General features: G+C 43.8%; 1 protein-coding gene across 18 annotated transcripts in view; it reads right to left on the bottom strand.

The window, feature by feature from the left end:
* The window catches only part of PTPRF (protein tyrosine phosphatase receptor type F), a 374,388-nt gene that overhangs the window by 124,861 nt on the left and 233,439 nt on the right, over positions 1-16,088 (bottom strand). Inside the window, exon 1 of one of the 18 annotated variants that reach the window (XM_064719983.1) lies at positions 11,902-12,068. The exons of the other annotated variants lie outside the window; for them this stretch is intronic. The gene's annotated coding sequence lies outside the window, so the exon portion shown is untranslated. Of the gene's footprint in view, positions 1-11,901; positions 12,069-16,088 lie in introns of those variants that run through there. 18 annotated transcript variants of the gene reach the window in all.

The following is a 16,088-nucleotide window of genomic DNA, read 5'->3' as shown; positions in this document are numbered from 1 at the left end:
GATAAGGAAACATGGAGTATACACCAGGCTGAAATAGAAATGTGGCCCAGCCGCAAGATCAATAAAGAGGAGAAGGCCAGAGCTGTGGTTACTTGGCGCTTGGATTAAGAGCTTCATCGGGTTTCTGCAATCAGATCTGATGATCCTACCAAAGGAACAAAGGGAAGGCTCCAGGCCCTCATTTTAGAGAAGCAAACGAAGAGTCATCAATTTTCTCAAAGTGACTTTATGCCTCGTTAAGACCCATCTAAATTATATACAAGATGACTTCCAAGTAATGGAAAAATGAATCTGCAGACAGTTCTTTTTTTTTTCCTTTTATTTCCTCAAGGATGTGTCTCCAGTCAGCCTGAAACCAAATACTTGTTTTGGGGAGAAAAATTCCCATCCCTACAGGAAGATATTTCAAAATGAGCACTTCAATTTTAAATGCAGCTGCACCTTTCACACTCCTCTTCTTCCCCTAGAGCTCTTAGCACCCTGGCCAAGAAAAGCGATCCAAGACCTAAGCACCACACATAATAAGCAATTTACAAACTGAAGCAAGATTAGCTTTAAATACCACTCTTTCTGGAGGAAATGATCTCAATGTGGCAGCCCCATAGATATTTTAATATCTTTATAAAAAACAAATCTTAAAATGAGAGGATTTTCACATCCTTAATTCGGAAATAAAAACATTCCTGAGTAAACCAGTTCAACGCAACATTAAAAGGAGAGGAACAATATACTGGGATGAAACCCCACATGTTCCTTTAGTCTGTATTTTACCAGGTGCTAAAATTAGAGTCAAATATGAGTGCATGAAAGAAAATGTATCATAGAGACTGCATCTCCTTCCACCACACAGCCACAGCACTTGACAGTGCCGACTCAATGGCTGTCCAGGCACTGGTGTGGCTCTGCTGCTGCCCTCCATCCCCAGAACCACATGATACCCTGGGGACAGGCATCAAATCCTTCTCAGAAAGCTGAGTCAAAACTGAGTCATCACCAGGAAGGATGATGGATTCACTGCTGCTTGGGATTTTTCAGAGGAGATTAAAAAAATTATAAACGGTTCCTTCACTGCTGGAGAAGCTGCATCCCTAGTGCACACATGCAGAAATTTGGGCTCTTGGGCAAGAGTGTGCCACCTGGGCTGTGAAGCCAATGCAGCACTCAAATCACTGAGAGGGCTGGAGGCTTCTCATCAATTCCTGCAGCCCAGGGCTCCCAACAACTGCTTACTTTGCCCAGGGAAGAATTTTATTTGTAGTGTGCCCAATACTTTGTTTCCTGTTTTTGCTGGGAGCAGTGGTTGGGGTGGCATCAGAAATGATCCCATTAAACGCACAGAAAGCTGAGGAATCAGAAATAGTAACAGATCTCTGGGGAGAAAAAGCAGATGGAGCCTGAGGGAGAGGAAAGGCTGCTTCCCCACCAAAGCAGTCCAGTGCAGCAGGGATGGCATGAACCCCTTGCAAACACTCCCCTTGCTCTGTAGGATCCTTGGTATGAGCAGCTCCCCTGAGCCTTCCATTCTGCTGGGATAGGCTCCTGCACAACAACAGGCCTGTGTGTATCACAGGACTAGCTGGTGACTGTCTGAGATGGGAAGGCATTGGGATAGATGACCTAATCTCCCTTCTGATCTCACGCTACTAAAATCACACGATTCTGCTGATGCAGAGAAACCAGCAGCAAACTCTGCTATTTCAGCTGTGGGTTTCCACTGGGGTCTGTAATCAATATGAATGAATCGGGCAGCAGGAAACAACTGCTGCCATTTGGGCTGCTCTCACCAGACCTGATCCTCTGTGCCTGCCAGAAAACAGTGAAAAGGCCCAGTCTGGGTGACAGCAGCGAGTCCTGGCAGCCCTACGACAGGGCCACAGTGCCACTGCCTCACAGGCTGCTGTGGGACAGGGCCACAGTGCCACTGCCTCACAGGCTGCTGGCAGAGCACTGCGAGCCTGCGGCGCTCCAGACATTTGTCACAATTATTAGGGATTTATGAGGACAGGGTTGGTGTCGACTGTCTGTAATTTCACTCTGAATGATACCCCTCTCCACAGGTGGCAGTCTCTGAATTAAGCCACCCTGTAGGGAGAAAGGGAGATGGGACATTGAATGCCTCTTTCATAGACATCTCACCTAAACAAGCTCTTTTATGCAGCTCCCAAACGGTGGCTGGAGGTAACTCAGTGTCCAGCCCTGCAGGAAGCCTCACAGCCCAGTAATGGGATGCTACTGGTGGCCGAAGACTAAGCCCAGCCTATTGCAAGTGAGCACAAGGCCCCATCTTGACCTTGCTGGGAATGTGCACAGGTACTAAAACCAAATGAAGAGTGCAGGGATCTGCCCTAGCTGGCTGTCTTTGCAAAGGACTGGCATCTGCAACTACTGGTTGCACAGGAACTATTGCCTGTACAAACCTCCAAGCCAGCAAAGGCAACACCCCCAAAAGCCCAGCATAAAACACTTTGAAGAGGAGGGATACCACATTGTAACAGACACATTCAGTTGTGACACCACCTGCAGCTGTCCCATGCACACACAATACAAACTCACACTGTCCTGCTTCCATTTGCCTCGTACCAGTTTGTGCCACAGCAACACAGCAAGTGCTTTGCTCCCTCTCCTAATTACTGAGACTTAGTTCTTGGAATGATACCTGATTGTAGGCAGTGATTTTTTGCAAGTGTAACAGCTTGTCTTTTCCATACCTGAAATCCTGAAACTCATCAAGAAGGAAGCACTCTGGGGGGAATACATAATGTAGTAGGAGGCATGGTATGCACCTCTTTCTGTGAAACTGCAATCCTAATGCTTCACAGTTCACACAGTTCTATTTATTGTACTACAGAGGGACTTACTGCACTAGCAGAAACCTGGTGCAATTCCTTTCATAATCATCAGAAACCTCTTGAAATTGGTGTTTTAAACAGTTGTACTAGATTTTCTATCGTTTTTGTTATATGGCATCACGGTAATTCTTTCTGCAGGGCTACATACTGAGGAACAGAAGAGTACTACTATTGCTGCTCTTTGGATCATTAAACTCCTGTCTTTTAAAGCAATCAATTCTTGCTGATTCATGTTTAACTTTTCAGAGATGATTATATGAATTCTTATTACCCATTATTTCATGTGTGTTTTCAACAATCCTGAGCTTTAAGAGGACATCAGTATTACCATAACCTCCCATGGGATACTCATTTAAGGACATTAATTTTGAATGTTCTAAAGCACCTACAGCAATCTCAAAATTCCCAGATTGTATTTCAGTGGTATGTATCTACCCATGGCGACTGGCCAGTGAATGCATATTTATGACTAATTACCTGCACTGTTTTCAAGTGGAAGAATCACTTAGTACAAGGTACTAAGCAGAAATTTTGAAGGGATTCTGAAGTCAAATAAGTATGCATCTTGGAGTTAGAGAGAAGGCTGCAAACTCTCCCAGCTTTCCTAGAAAACTATCTCAAAGCATTCCAGTTGAATTCTTCATTTAACAATCTGTATTTGAGTACTTCTAAGAGCCTGGCTGTCTATATTTAAAAATACTCCTGACAATTCTTTTTTTAAAGCTGAAGGTGCTCCAAAGCATCCCTGGCAGAGAGAGTTTATAAAATGCAGTGAGGACACAGAGAAAGCTTGAAGAGTTCACAGGGCAGGAGAGGGAAAGCTGCTGTGCTGAAGCAGCACATGGAGCTCATTAACCCCTGCACATCCAAAGAGAGTGGGCAGGACTGCCAGTCCTGAGCAATGCAGCTCTGCATGAACAGGAATTTAGGATGTGCTACTGCCTAACTCAGCTTCCACACATTGCTGCTGTGTGTCTACAACAAAGCTGCTGCCTTGTCCCCAAGGAACATATCCTCAAATGCCCAGGGAAAACTACTGCCCACTGTGCATGCTCATAAAGAAGCTGGGACTGTGGTTACAGTAGATACTTGTAAGCATGGCTCTCTAAAATATATTAAAAAAAAAAGTCAGTTAAGTGTGTGCTGTCATTACTGACAGATTCTCTTTTTCAAATTTTGCTTGAGCTGCATATGGCTCTGTAAAAAGCCATTCTTTTCTAAGCATCCTGGCTTTGACAACCATAGCCCAGATTTTACCACTGCACACAATTCAGCCACCACAGAAATTTGTGCTAATGAGGAAATGTGCCACTGAACTGCATCATTTTACATGGGAGAAGGAGGGAGAGAAGGGAAGATGTAGGCAAGGCACCAAGTGAAAGAAGAACTCATAAGGACGTGCAGGCTGGGCCAGATGGCTCCCCACAGCCCCAAAGTCCACAAGAGTGTCAAAGATGCTCTTCAGCTCAGAAGGTGGAAATGGCCACAGCTGACAGTTTGCTTCCCACGTTCTCCTCAGTGGGAACAGACTGGATGGGAACACAATTGACTGGACTGGTTTGGTAAGTCTTTAAACATCTTTCTAGAGATAAAGAACCTAACTAGGCACCAAGCTGAAGTAACTCACAGCTCCACCATCCCAATGACTGCACAGATAAGGTGATTGCCATGCCAGCAATGAAGTACAAAGTCTCAACACAAATGCAACTATTGCCATCCCCTCTAAAACTACACTCACCACATCTGATTACCAGAAAGCATTAGGTCATTATGGAAATGCAGACAGAGGTAGAAAGTAACAGAGTCTCCACAACTTGTTTTTTTAATTTTGTTTTGGTTGTCACCTTGGGGGGAAAGGACAAAGACTTATGGTCAGGCAACTTTACAAACACAGTATTCGGAAGAAAGGAATTTCATGTTTCATCTAAACCCCTCTGGGCAGAGCTGGCATTAGGTTCAAGTGAAGTATGCCACATGCCTCAATGGGAAAAAAGCAGATGGTGATAATAAGTGGTGGAATATTTCTGCTTCCCATCTCTGAGTGCTCCATTTACTCTTAACTAGCTGTTTCCTGCTCAGTGCAGCAGATATTGCTCCTGTCTGAGCACGGCCAACTGACCTGAAACACAAGTTGACATCATGGGACCACTGGGGTCTGGGTCTTGGTTCCACCAAGCATGAAAATGACCCTAACATCTTTCTGTGTTATCTTAGCTTTAGATACAAGTAATAGGAGACATACAATAATTTGATGGAAATAGCCCAATAGTGAGTAATGACTGCAGGAGAAAGGGTGAGCTTTGTGTTCTTAACCTAAAAATGGAACAGTGACATGGTAGTTACAAGCCATTACCAGAGGAAAAAGGGACATATCAAAATCCATACCTGACAACTGAGGTTACTGACATACCAAACAAGGCAGCCAGTGTCAAATAACCTGAGAACAACCCTGCTGGCACAGGCATAGCTTAGCCCACAGCAGTGCTCCTACAGGCCACCTAGATCAGGTGAGCAGCGATGCTTTTGCTAGCTGGAGCATGACTTTGCCAACGAGCAAAGTTAGGTTGCTTGCACCATCTGTTACCTGTCAGGTTTTCCACAGAGTTTTTTCTAGGGTAATGTGTAACCAGGCAAGCTGGAGGATGGATCCTTTAGTTAAACCTTTAGTTTATGCCAGATGTGCTGGCAGCTCTGTGCTATGTTTTCTTTTCCTCCTAACTGACAGTTGAAGAAACTTGACAGCATTTTCTACCAGCTGCAGTATTGCAGCTACATCATTTCCCACTCTCAGGGCTGCCAATTTCTCTCCGGTAACCTTGAGAAAGATTCCTTTTCTGGGAAAATGATGACATGTGAGCCCTGCATACACATATCCCATCTATCCCCGCTCTCCTTTCCTGAACGAGCTGTTTTCAGTTATGTTCCATGTCAACGGGAGGAGAATAGGGGTTTGTTGTGAGTGGTCAATCTCTGACAGTCTCAAAAGCCAGCCCTTCCCTTTACTGGGAAGTCTGGCTTTACTGGCAAGTCCCAAACCAGCACTGCACACTGTTTTACAGCAGCCTCCCAGGATCACTGCTGAGCCAGCTTCATGGCTCATTCTCACCCAAACCAGGAACATCCCCTCTGGATATCCCGCTAAGACTCAAGGCACGCTGATCCAGCAGTGTGAGGCTTCAGCACAGCTAAAATCCTTCTGGGACCCCAGAGCAGGGACCTGCACTTTTACTGTTGAGGAATTTAAGCTGCCATCTGATGCAGAGATGAAATTGCAAGATGGGAGGACCTAGTTAACCTTGTGATTGAAGCAGTGTGCCCGCAAAGATGGAAAGGGCGATTTGCTGCTAATTTGTAGGACTGCTTTCTGGTTTTTCTCCACGCCACCCCATCAGACGTTACTTACTGATAAGCACAAATTTAATTTCATTGACACTTCAAAATAACCCAAGTGAAAATCAGTTCTTTGCTGCTTCCAAGGAAAAGATCTAACGAGAGGCACAAAACTCAGTTAATCCAGAAATTACTTGCTGTATTTTCAGGTAAAAATTACAAGACCGGAAAGAGTATTTGGTCACCTTGCCTGACCTGCCATGGCAAATTTCATGTGGCAGCCCTTCACACTCACCTTGTGCTCTATTTCCACATATACTGGGCTGAAAGGTTTTGCAGAAATGTGTTCAGAGTCAGGTAACATCAAGGGAGAGAGAAGCCAATACTTCCAGTGGCAAATCAGTCCCACTGTTGGAGATCTGAGTCTTATTTCTGCTTCACTTTCTCTAGTTTCAGCTTACAGTTATTGATTCTTGTTCTGGCTCTGTCTGATGGATTAAACAGCCATTCCTTGCAGCTAGCACCTTTTCTCACTTTAGGCACTTGTACTCCACAAATATTTCACCTCTTGCTCCTCTTCCTGCTAAGTGTAGCACACAGAGCTTCAAGTCTTTTGTTGCATGGCATATTTTTTCATTTGCAGATTACCTTTTTGTGCCCTTTTACATACTCTATATTGTAGTCAGGGCCTGCATTCCTCATTGTCAGAAATAAAGGTGGGCATGTGAAATATTTGTTACTGCACTTGTCCTTAGGGTAACTTTAACTTTGGGTAGTGTAACAAAGGACAAGAACCATCTCCTAAATACAATCTGTACTCCTAGGAAGAATGGCTGACCTCTCACTCTCATTTGTGCTTCCTCCTTTCCCAGCAACAACTTAGCTCTTCTGTCCTCTTCTTCTACAGCTGCTACACATACTCAACATGCACTTCACATACAAATAAGGTTCATTCAAAGACTGGGATGAAGAGCAGTCCACACAGGAAAAACCAATTATAAACCCAGGTCTATTTCTGACAGTTTGGTCTTTCAGAGAAAATGTTTAATGAGGGTATTTTTTATGAAATATAACAAATGTAATTCTTTCTTCAACAATTTTGATTTTTATATTATCAGTCCTGGCAGGATTTCAGGAGTGGCTAGCCACGGTCATGGTGCCAGCTCCTCGTCCTTGCAAGGTGAGGAATGGCTTGTTCTTGGTTGTCATTACAGGGATACAATGTGACATTTGTGTAAGTAGCATGAGAGGAGCTCGGTGTTTATCATTAACACCCACCAGGCCTCTGCAATGGTTCAGGTGAGAGGACAGACCGACCCTGCTGCCCCCATGGGAAACCAACAAAGCACCTTGGGGGATGCCACTGGCTCAGCTCCACTACTGCAGTGCTGCTTACAGGGGACATGCAAGCATGGGCATGTCTGAAACCCCCAAGTATGACCTTGCAGTGTGTCACACTGTTGGAAACTGGCTGCAGCCTCTGAAGATTTTCCTCTTGTCCTGACACACATAATGAACCCCCAAAACTTACCCCACGTGACAGTAACACAGCTGAGGAGAAGGAGGGATCATACTGAAATAGTAGGCTTTGTCCTTGTGCTTATGGGTTTCAGAGAGACAGGAGGAACACCCCAGGTGTACAGCAGAGCATGGGGATGTCAGGTAACCTCTGTGCCCAGGACACCACAGATACAGGGAAAATCTACTCCAGTGAACAAAGCAAAAGGCTGATTGTACTGGCACAGCCAAAGAACTCAGTAAAAAATCTGCTGGAGAGGAAAAGTTGTGTGAGACCTTTGAGTGCAGGGCCCAACAGAGCAAACTGCATGGGAAAGGTTAAAGAGAACCAGAGCAGGATCTGAAGAGGCACTGATGACCTCCTGACAGCAGGGGAACAAGCCTCTGCTCCACTGATATCTTGATTATAATGGCAACTTTGACCAAGACAGACTCTTAGTCTCGCTTTCACACACATTAAGTGTCTGAAGGAAACACTGATTGCAGAAGGACTTAAAACTGTTCATCCCCTCTTCAGCTTCTTCTGTTGAAATTAGCCTCAGGTTCAACAGAGACAATAATGGAGAAAACATGCAAAAAGGAGGAAGCAGCACTCTGAGCAAAAATCTAGCAATCAGGATTATGGTGACAACTTCAGCCAGTAATTAGTAAAATGGAATGGTAATTATTACTACTCCCCTCTCCCTTTCACCATGGCTCACACAGCTGTTCATAAATTGATAACCATAGAAATGAGCTTGAGCCAAGCCTGGGTAGTTTGTTGGTATTCACACAGTATCAAAAAAACACATTTGCATTCTTTGCCAGAAAAATCAATTTACCTTGATTGATGATTGAACTTCAATAAGTTCTTTAATATTTTGGTCATTAACTGTGATGCTGTAACAGTGTCATGACCAGAGTGCTGTTGTGTTTCCCACCATGGCTCTTGTTAGCTGCACTCTGTAATATGCTTGAACTTCTCACTGAGCCCTTTTAAATATTGATAATCAACGTTTCTCAAAGATGATCCTTCAAAACAAAGCTGAGGCTGCCCAGAACACTTTATTAACACAGTGTCTCCAGTCACTGGAGAGGCTGGGGACAGTGCAGGTGGATGCACAGGGTGCTGCTAAAAGCAGCAAAGGCCTCTTTCCCACTGTTGGTTTTGTCATCAGTTCACTTCCCCCCAGTAACACTGAAACACTGCTTCAGACTACAAACCCTGCTCCTGCTTCAAAATGACCTGCAGTAATTTCATTTTCCCTCTTAGGAACATTTGAAAATGAGAACAGCAGTAATATTTCTCTTTATGCATTGGGCTAAATGTAGGCAGACCTAAAACAGCCTGCCTGATGATAGATATATGTCTAAAGTCAAAGAGCTAGAAGCACTTAAAGGTGCTATAAAAGGAAAAAAAAAGAAAAAAAAAAAGATGTTGGTATTTTGCAGTTGAAAAATAAGCGAAGAAAATAAAGAAATAGCAGCTAATGCAAACAGCAAAAAGAATCTTCAGGGCACCAGGCAGCTCCACTTGAGTTGCAACAGCAGAGTCAGCACTGGACTCCTTGTCCTGGCTGAGCTGTGACCCATGGACTGCTTACTGTCACAAGAAAGCAGGAAATTCCTCCTGCTACACATATGAACGCCAGTGAGGCCAAATCTGTCCCTGCAGAACATCTCCTGTTTGAACTGGAGCAGCACAGCCCAAGTCTATCAAAGCTGAGCCCTGGCCTAAAGCCATGGCAGACAGCTCAAGTACACTGCTGCTGAACTGGGGTAGCTCCCAAGCAAGGTAAATTAACCCCTGCTTATCTCCACACGATCAGAACAAGATCCTTCCTGGGAGCCAGCAGAGCACTGGTGTACTGAGCCACACCATGTGGTGCAGGTGTGTCCCCAGCTTTACACGGATGCAGCCAGCTCGCTGCCCGCCGCACACGGGCATGGCAGGAATGTGAAAAGCTGCTAACATTGCAATGCTGCATCCAGAGGGGAGACAACTAATGGAACTGAGATAGCAGAGCATCCATTAAAGCCAGGGGACAGAGGGAACCTGCACTCTGCTCCTGCTGCAGGAGAACTGCCTGTTGGCTGGCTGTTAAGAATTAAAATTGTGCTGTCAACAGCCTAAGCCTCGCATGATTACACACCTTTAAAGCCAATCAGGAAGAAAATAAATTCAGATGTGTGTGGCAGGAGTTGAATAGGGAAGATACCACAACAAGTTTCCATTACCTTTTAAGAGCTGGTCAAATATTAATCACTATGAAATCTCTTGACAAAACCAGCGGTACAGTTCAGCCTTTCCAGATATGCAGAAATACAGAGCACACGTGTGAGGATCACAGGATTTTCCCATCTGTGCCAAGCAGTGTACCAAAGCACACTTTGCTTCTCCACTGGCACTGGCAGAGTGTTGATGCACTGTCCACAGCAGAAATACATCCACTGAATGTGGATCAAGGATCTCCTGGCCTGAGGACCTGCTGCTGAGGTGACTCTCACAGGAGAGCCTCTGCATTGGAGCTGAGCTCCCCAGTCCTGGCAGCCTGCTCACAGCAGTCAATGCCTATTGCTATAAGCAAGGAAAAGAAAATTGTCCTATTTTATCTAAATTTTCTTCTATCCCTCTGGAATAGTTCTAATTCCTCCCTTACCCAAACCTGCAAGAAGTGATTATTTTTTTTTAAATGTCTTGTTTGTCTGTGGTATTCTCTGATGAAAAAGTAAAGATGCAAAGAAATTCTTACCTTTGCATCTTTTGTTTTTGCATTTCTGCATATTAACAGAATATTCAATGAACTCATTTAATACTTCTCAGTGATCTACAAATAATCCTTTGTGGTTTTGAAATGTGGCTATAGGCAGAAAAAATGACTGTATCATTTTTTTAACATAACTGTTCTGTTCCCTGTGTGTAATCAGTCATGTCTGCTAAGTATATTTACAAAAATGAAGCTAAACATCTTCCCATCCTATTGTTTTGCAAAATAAATGTAGCTCTAGGAGAGAAGGCTGGCATCTATTCTGCCTCATACATCATTAATAGAATTACATGCAAAATCCTGAATTGCTGTATCACTGAAGTCATATCCCAGTTTTACTCTGTTTTTCACTGAGCCTGCAGTGGTGGTAACAGAGAGACTACTACCAGCAAACTTTTCATTCTGAAGTCAAAACCTTTCTTCTTCCCTATCTGGAGTGAAAGATGGAAGTAACAAACATCCCCCGCCCTTCCAAATACGATGAACTCTGTAGAAATGTGACAGTAAAAAAGCAAGTTTCTCTGAAGAGCTGGCATGCATGTTCAAGCAAAATGCCTTAAATAGAGCCAATGGATTTAGGGAGATGCACTCTGAATCCAGACACATCTCCAAGCACACACTGACAGACAGTCTCTCTTCCTACCAAGGTGTTCTCACACTGAGGCAGCTGCTGGGGTGACAGCAAGATGGTTCTTGATTCAGCTTATTTTGGCTGAGCCTGTGGGTGACTTCGACCATATTTCCACCCAGGTGCTGCTGCATTAACTGTGTGAGGAATGCACCATGCACTGAAGCTGACAGAGACAGTCACAGCTGCCCATACATGCTTCCTTTCTTATTAAGGAAGAAAAAAGTGCTGCTCTTTATCCTGTTGGGATCCCTACAGCAATTCCTCAGTCAGGCTGAATGTGCAAATGCCGCTTCTGCTGTGTCCTGCCTGGCCCTGTGAGCTGCACCAAACCCCAGCAGCACAGGAGTGTGCCCTGTCACTGGGCCATGAGTTAATCTGGAGAGGCCACCACTGGGTCCCATCTCCTGTATTCCTGTGACACCCTCTGAATAATCTCCACACCTGTGTCCAGCTCTCCTGCAGTTGGTATCTGGAGAAAAGGAGCCGTTGTGTGCTCGGAGGAGGCTCAGCACACGCGCAAAGCCACTGGAAGGGACAAGCTCTGCAGGGCTGTGTTCGACTGCACAGAGAGGGCAGCCCAGCTCCAGGGACCATCCCAGCGAGGCAGATCAGCTTCAGATGTGCTAACAACAGCAGGGACTTGTTGCCAAACAGAACTGAGATTTATGCAGCAAATTTGCTTTCACACAGGCAAACTCAAGCATCTGCACAGACTTTGGGTGAGAAAATGAGGGGAGGCAGGAAGACCCTTTGGTCCAGCATGCATATGAGCAGACACATGCACACACATGAGTGTGTGACAGTGAGAAAACAGCTATATACTCACAAGTGAAGACTTTATTCTTGATTCCTTCAGTTGAAATCCACCACCACTTATTTTCTTTTTTGGTTGCATCAAACTTGGCATTTTAAAAGCTTGTTTTCTGGTTTGGTGGTTTTTGTTTTGCTTTTTTTTCTCTTTCTTTTTCCTTTAAACTCAGTGCTATTTTGAATTTGTTTTAAGATGAATGCTGCTTTCATTCCCATCCCTGGTTCCTACACTGCATTTCTGAGCCTCTGCTGCAATTTCACTATGTTTAGCACTTACTAGGCAATTATCACTGAGTCAGGTAGAATGACAGCATTTTTTCAGTTCAAGCACACAATTCCGTATTTCAGCGAGCTGATTTTTAAACTATTTAAATGTTAATAGCATCCACATAATTGTACAGATCAGAATGTCACCAGGTAATCCTTGTGCCTTCCAGCTGACTTCTGTCAGCTGCTCTTTTGCTTTCGTTATCAATGCCAGGATATATTTTTGATCACAATTATTAAGGTGAAGTCAGTTTTATTTGTATTCCTAGGTGCTTGCATCTTTCTGCTCTTAAATCTCACCAGCCTATCATTTCTTACACTAGCAGAATCTCAAAGCACTGCTAAGGCATCACAGGGTGGAATTAGTTTTTACTGCAATCCTCCATTTTCAAAACAACCAGTACATGATTGCTACAGTTCTCAGGGGAAACCAGCTTTAATGTGTGTTCATATTCCCCCTGCATTTCAACTGAAAAGGTTTTAGAACATCCAACATATTGGTGTGTGAGACAACAGAGGAATGTCCATTTGGGATCACAGGAAATAAACCACCTTCCTCTGCCTCCTCCCAGGTTTTCCTTTGTTATTTTTTAAAATGGAATTTAGACTTAAAAAAAAAACAGTATGAAAATCTTCAGACAGTTTCAAGGCAAATGTAACTCTGCTACATCATTTCTGCAGTACAAAAACTGTTTCAGCAGAAGGGTATGAGCAAATCCTTATAAGCCCAAGTATCCTGCTGTAACGGGAAATGATGAGGGAAAATGGTTTCAAGGAAAATCTATTACCATTCCCCTGTGACGGCCAAATAAAAGAGTACATGCTATTGCCATTGAGTCACAAGAAAAGTGAAATTAGAGAGAGTTCTGGTAATGTGCAGATTTTGACATGCAGCTCTTCCAAAAGGAAGCGGTACAGAAATAGTAACTGTCATACAGTCATTTATTAATAACTAAATTTGTTTTACATATGCTCTCTGTAGACAGATTCTCCCACCAACTCAGTCAGCCTGGTCTGTGGGAACGGGGAGGGCAGCGTGGTTCCACCACAAAACAAGCAGTTAAAAAAAACCCCAAGCATGACAGAAACAACACAGGATCAAAACAAGAAAAAGCAGCACAGACAAATCAAGAAAGTGGAAAATCCAGAATGACTTAGTGTTGCCATGAAAGTTGTGGGAAATGAGAAGATAGCTGAACTAAGTAACAGAAAATAGATCTGGTAAAAAAGGGAGAACAGAGCTTCATTTAGGATTCAAGTGCTTGAGCTGCTCAGCACTTAAAAAAAAGCATAGGAAAGAAAACTCAGTTTTAATGCCAACGTGTTATGGGAATTAGCTAACAAATTTACTGTATTAATTGAAATTATTCTAAAATATGTCGAGAGGTAAGTCATCTGAGAATCCAAAAAGCAAAAGAACCCACTGCAAGAAGAAGAAAAAAGTGTGATCCAGGAATCACCGCCCTGTAATGACAACACTGTAACAACAAATATGAATGACAAAACTGCTTATATTGAAGAGCTAGCAGGAATGCAGGACTCATTTGGGATACAAAAACAGCAGGTGAGAAAGAGTAAAGCAAGCTTTTCCTTCTGGCTGGATTACACAGTCAACAGAATAAAAGGGTGCTATAGCACTTCTTTAAAACCATTCCAAAACCTGCAGCTGACTGGGATTAAATCCTGGTGGAGATGGCTGAAAACTTACTAAATGTCCATAACTAAAGGGCAAAGATAAATGATAACATGCTATCCCTGAGACTGGTGTTAGGGACAGATCTTATTTAACATTTTAATTAATCTAGGAATAGGGAAATCATTGCTAGTTGCATGAGGAAAACCCAAGTGGCAGGTTATAATTAACCACTAACCCACCCAGAGTCTAATGGGAGGAGGAGGCATCAGAATCTTCTGTGCTGATAACCTACACACCACTTATACTTTCCTTGGGATTTTAAAATGTTTCAGACTGTACTGTATTTTCATCCTGCTTGCTCGGATCACAGCTCTGACTTCACTGTCAAAATACACTGCAGTGAGAAATGAGGCAGCACACACACCTCACTTTGTGCCTTTAGCTGGCACGCAGCATTGATACAAGGTCTTAAAGAATTCACCGAATTGGTCAAACGTCAGCATACAGCAACATTTGTATCTTGGATTTGTGAAGATGCGGGGTTTCTTTTTTGATGAAAAGCACCTGTGAAGTGCAGGGTTATTGTGCTCCCTTTTGCCATTTCTTGGATAAATGTCATCATTTTTAATGCTACCAATCTTCTTCTATAGCCTGCAGGAAAGATTTTCTAAGGCAAAAAAATGACTTGTAGGTGCTTAATTCCCATTAAAATCTACTGGGGAGATAAGTACCAAGCAGCTATTGGAGCCTTTGGGAAAGTCTTCCTCTAAACCATTGTTATCTACCCTTTCAACACCTGAAATAAGTCACTCATGTAAGATATATTATTAAAACAGGAGATGTTTGAATCTGCGGTGAAATCATTTTGTGGCCTGAGAAGGAGTTTTCTGGCATCCCTGTGCAAGTATGAGACAAGATTCACTCGAATTCTGCTTCTAAGAAGATCTCTATTTTAGGCAATGTAACATGAGAAGGAGGATGTGTCATCCATCTGACTCAGCACAATTGCCTCATTTGAAAACTCCACGGCAAGTCTTGACTGGTATTAATGAATAACTGTATTTGGTTTAGAGGTGAAATACTGGGTGCATTAAAAAAAAAACTGCACATAGAGCATAAAAGAACAAAAGAGCTCTGGACAAGGGATCTGCTATTGCCAATATTCTTGTTGGCTGCCTCTCTTGGGTTTCCAAGGGACCACTTTTTGCTCTGGATGTACAGGCTCTGGCATTGATGATGAAACAGTGATGACTTCGGGAGAAGTTGCTAGCCCCCCACTCCCCTCCATGGGGAATATGCTCCTTGTCAGGGCATCTCACAAGGGGCTGGTGCTGGGGACCAGATATAAAAAATGCTAGAAAATACACCAAAAAAAGGCGTGTCATACAGTGTGACCTGTGCACTGTCTCTGCACTCCAGGAATCCCTCCCCACCACCTTCATGTTTCTCCCATGGCACTACTTTTCAACAGAGCTCAATGGTTTGTAAAAGAGGATGCACCACAGTCCCTTTGGACAGACCTGGAGCCCTGTGAAAGAAAGTAATTTTCTACAGTCACCTGAAATATCTCTTGTGGAGCCATGGACACCCTTAGTGTCTCTGGGGACCCAAGCCCAGAGAGACAAACAGGGTTTTGTGCCTCGAGCTGTCTGCTGAGTCTGCTGGGGAGATGGCCACTGTGATGGCAACTCCTACACTGCAGAAGGCTGAACCTGCTGGAGCAATACTGAGGTAACAAGTTCATTTCAGACAGCTCATACAAGGAGATTCACTGTTAACTTTTAATCAGCAGCAAGTTAAGACAAATTGAAAGCCATGACCTACAAAACAAGGCTCTGCAAATCCCCCTGCCAGCCTCCTAAGGATGGCAGCTCCCCCAGTACACAGCCACGATAAATGGATCCTTTTACAAGGTCTAACTCATTTAATCATCCCCTCTGCTTGCATTAACCACTTCTGCAAGGGTATCTTTCCTGTGTGCAGTGCTTAAGTTAGGTCAAAAACCTGGTCTTGTTCTCAAATCCACATTCACGATGAAAGCCTCCAGTCTAAGACTTCTATTCTTCTGAGACCCTTAGAGCTATAAGCACTGTGAATAATTCTTTTGCTTCTTCTCCCAGCCTGCTATAGGGCTGTCTCCCTAAAGCACAAAACACTTTTCCTTGTTGAATTCTCTCTATGTGCCTCCTCTGTACTCAGTGAAATAGCCTGACATGATGGGCTGGGTCGAGGCATACAATGACCAGTCTCCCTTTGAGCAAGAAGCCTCTGTTCCCAGCAGAAGGGCTGAACCCTGGGTA

Source organism: Zonotrichia leucophrys, chromosome 8, assembly GCF_028769735.1.
Source record: "Zonotrichia leucophrys gambelii isolate GWCS_2022_RI chromosome 8, RI_Zleu_2.0, whole genome shotgun sequence".
Taxonomy (NCBI): Eukaryota; Metazoa; Chordata; class Aves; order Passeriformes; family Passerellidae; genus Zonotrichia; species Zonotrichia leucophrys.
Note: the sequence above shows the minus strand (reverse complement) of the source record. Positions and strands in the feature narration are given on the sequence as shown.